This window comes from Myotis davidii, unplaced genomic scaffold (assembly GCF_000327345.1).
Source record: "Myotis davidii unplaced genomic scaffold, ASM32734v1 scaffold399, whole genome shotgun sequence".
Classification (NCBI taxonomy): domain Eukaryota; kingdom Metazoa; phylum Chordata; class Mammalia; order Chiroptera; family Vespertilionidae; genus Myotis; species Myotis davidii.
In genome coordinates, this window is record NW_006292094.1 from 6,855,783 (window position 1) to 6,859,393 (window position 3,611).

The 3,611-nt window shown below is 57.3% G+C and overlaps 1 long non-coding RNA gene across 1 annotated transcript in view; it reads left to right on the top strand.

The window, feature by feature from the left end:
• The window catches only part of LOC107183358, a 2,488-nt gene extending 1,251 nt beyond the window's left edge, over window positions 1-1,237 (top strand). Inside the window, exon 3 of the long non-coding RNA XR_001514145.1 lies at window positions 1,227-1,237. This is a non-coding gene — a long non-coding RNA (uncharacterized LOC107183358). The remainder of the gene's footprint in view (window positions 1-1,226) is intronic.
• The last annotated feature ends 2,374 nt before the right edge of the window (window positions 1,238-3,611 follow it).

Below are 3,611 nucleotides of genomic sequence, written 5' to 3' on the forward strand. Positions count from 1 at the left end.
GACTTTCTCAGCGGAGGCAGGTCCTCCCACACAGACAGACAGGTTCAGGAGCCGCGTGTGCAGGAAACAATAACAAAGTCACTCACAGTGCGGGTGAGTACATATGGATCTCAGAGAGGAAGGGGGCGGGGGACAAGGAGAGAGAAACATCCATGATGAGAGAGAATCATGGACCGGCTGCTTCTGCACGCCCCACACTGGGGATCAAGCCGGCAACACACGCCTCTTTGGGGTGGCTCGTCCTTTTCGCATGGGAGGGGTGAGTCCTGAGGTCCGATCACCACTGTGAACGGTGCTCTGCATGTGAAAGCAGGTCCCTCAGCCTTGCCTCGCCTTTGCTCCTATCCCTGGCGTCTATCCTCACAAGAGCTGGTCGGCTGGCACCTAACACCGTCAGCACGTTTCTCCATGACCCGTGCTCTCTGCGCCTCCCGGCGTGAGAACGTGGCGGGTGGGTGGATTGTCGGTGAAACACTAAAGCGCTGGGCACAATGTAAACTCCATCTGATTAACATCGTCTTGAGCTGGCAAGGAAATAACCACTGTGAGGAATGATCACTGCCACACACAAGCTGTTGGAGTCCAAGGTACTGGAAAGGCATTTGCCAACCTGGTGGACTTGAGCTTGATCTTAGTTTCAGCTAATGACCTCAGCATTCCTGGAAGAAGTTAGAGACCAGGGTCACTACAACACTGGCGTGTGACAGAAGCAAACTGTCTGCCCAGCCCGGTGTGGCTCACTGGCTGGGCGTCACCCCAGGCGGAAAGGCTCAGGGGGCGCCCAGGCTGGCCACCCCAGGGCCTTGTGGGAGGGAGGAGCTCCATCACTGAGCCTTGCAAACAGGCGGCAGCCTGGCTCCCGTGGGAGGCAAAGCCGTTGGGACGTGGCTGATGGGCCTCAGCCCGCCAGCCCGGACAGTGCACCCGGGAAGCTCTTCCTGGGGTGGGTGGCCAGCGTGGCATCGACTGAGCTGAGCTCTCCCTGCGGGGTGGGCCGAAAAGCCAACAGGGAGTTCTGGCCCAGAGCGGAGCTGGCCCGTAGCGGGCAGTCAGCGGCCTTGGCCAGGCCAGGGTCAGCGATGGGTGAGAAGGTGGGCTTCCATCTGCTGCTGTGACAGAGGGCATCGCTTCCTTCCTGCCAGGCTGCCACCTGATGAGGGAGGAGAGGCAGGGGCTGAGGCCTGGGTGCCTCGAGGGGCCACGTGGGGCGGGAGCTGTGCTAGGAGGTCTCCGGGGGAGTCTGGGAGGAGCTGCAGGGGCTCAGACCACCGTAGCTCAGGAAAGGTTGGTCCTCCTTGTGGTTAGGGTGTGACCAACGACAGGAGAAGGTAGAGATGGAAGGCGTGCTTCTGTGGGAGGGCGGGGGGTGGACGAGTCAACACCAGTCAGACGTGGGCCTATTTCACCAGGAAGGAAACAGGTCTGCTGCCCAGGCCACTGAGGCTACGGCCGCACCGGGACTGGCCTGTGGTGGACGGCCTTTCTCGCACCCCGCGCTCAGGAAGCCTGTGCGGGAAAGACGGGCATGCCGCCAGCACCCGGACTCATGTCCTCGCCGTGAGCACTTCCCTCCAAGGTGTTCGGAGGAGCTCTGCTTTCTAAGGAGGCAGTTTCTATCCAGAAAAAAGAAAAAAAGACTGTTTGCAATCCGTGTGCTCTCTGAGTTGCCAGGGAGGCTGAGCAGCGGGGGACACATGGACTCCTCCAAGGAGGGCCATGGCTGTGCTGTCCATGCTGCAGCCGATCACTAGGGCTCCCAGCTACAGAGGAGCCGGGGCTGCACGTCCCCATACACAGACACGCATGTCCCAGGTGGAACCATCCCTCAATCTCTGGTGCTGGCCGTGTCGCCTGTAGGATGCCATGCAGCGGCACACAGGATGTAGCACACGTCAGCACGGTGGGATCACAGCAGCCCCAGGTCAGACAGGCTGTGCGCGCTGTGTGTCCGTGTGTCCTGGCCTTTCCCCAGGACACAGAACTTCCAAATGAACCCGGAAACTGACGAGCTGGATGTGCCTGAGACGGAGGAAGACCACCCAAGGGCAGCCTTTAAGGACATAAGGTATCACGTGGAGGAAAAACAGAATAAAATCGCTCGGACGAGACACCAAAAGTGCAGGCAGCAAAAAGAAAACAGGTAAATGGGACTTTGCCAAAATTTAACCCAGGGAGAGAGGGGAAACGTACCATAAGGGACCCTGTATCTAGAATAGAGAACTCTCATAAATCAACAACAGCAAAGGGCACCCAACTACAGGAAGGGCCAAGGACCCTGAACAGACGCACACAGACAGCCAATCAGCACATGAGGAGATACGCAACATCACTAGTTGCCAGGGAGATGGAGGTCAGGACCATGATAAAACACCACTTCACACCCATCAGGAGAATTTATATGCAGAACAAAATCAGACAAGAACGAGTGCTGGTGGGAATGCGGGGGAGCTGGAGCCCGCGTGCACAGCGGGTGGAGTGTACGACGGAGCGGCCATTGCGGAAAACGGGGCGGCCCCTAAAGAATTCAGTATAGGACGACCACGTCACCCAGCAGGTCTACTCCGCATGCCCAGCCGGCGTGGCTCCGCGGTGGAGCGTCAACCTATGAACCGGAGGGTCACACTCAACTCCCCGCCAGGGCGCATGTCCAGACTGCAGGCTGGATCGCCAGTGGGAGGCGTGCAGGAGGCAGCCGATCAGTGATTCTCTCTCATCACTGATGTTTCTATCTCTCTCCCTCTCCCTTCCTCTCTGAAATCAATAAAAATATATTTAAAGAAAATATACTGCCCTTAAAACCGGGACCCCCCCTCAAGGCTATGTGTGTGTGTGTGTGTCTCTCTGTGTGTGTGTGTGTGTGTCTCTGTGTGTGCCTGTGTGTGTGTTTCTCTCTGTGTGTGTGTATATGTGTCTCTGTGTGTGTGTCTCTGTGTCTGTGTGTGTCTCTCTGTGTGTGTGTGTCCTCATGGTAAGAGTGAGGTGAGAGCAAGCCTGCCCTTCCTGGCCAACGGGAACGTAAGGGAAGCTGCCCTGACAACACAGTCCTTGGCCGGGAGAAGGGAGGGAGGTCTCTCTCCGGGAAGCCGTGAGAGAACCAGCCCCCCCATGGATCTGTACCCCAAATTGGAGACTCCAAAAACTCAAGCATCAAGAACAAAGTGGTCTCAGACCAGTAGTTTGCCTGAGCACCTAGGAGAAGCAAGCATATATATTTTTAAAATATATATTTATTGATTTCAGAGAGGAAGGGAGGAGAGAGAGATAGAAACATCAATGACAAGAGGGAATCATTGATTGGCTGCCTCCTGCACACCCCCCACTGGGGATCGAGTCCACAACCCAGGCATGTGCCCTTAACCAGAATCGAACCTGGGACCCGTCAGTCCGCAGGCTGATGCTCTATCCACTGAGCCACACCGGCTAGGGCAAGCATGTTTTTTAAAGTAACAAAGAGGTTTACTCTAACCCGGCCAGTGTGGCTCAGCGGTTGAGCATCAGCCCAGGACCCAGCAGGCAGCTGGTTCTGTTCCGGGGCTGGGCGTCTGCCGGGCTTGCAGGCTCGGCCCCCAGGAGGGGTGTGTGCAGCACCAGGCCGCCGGTCAATGTTCCTC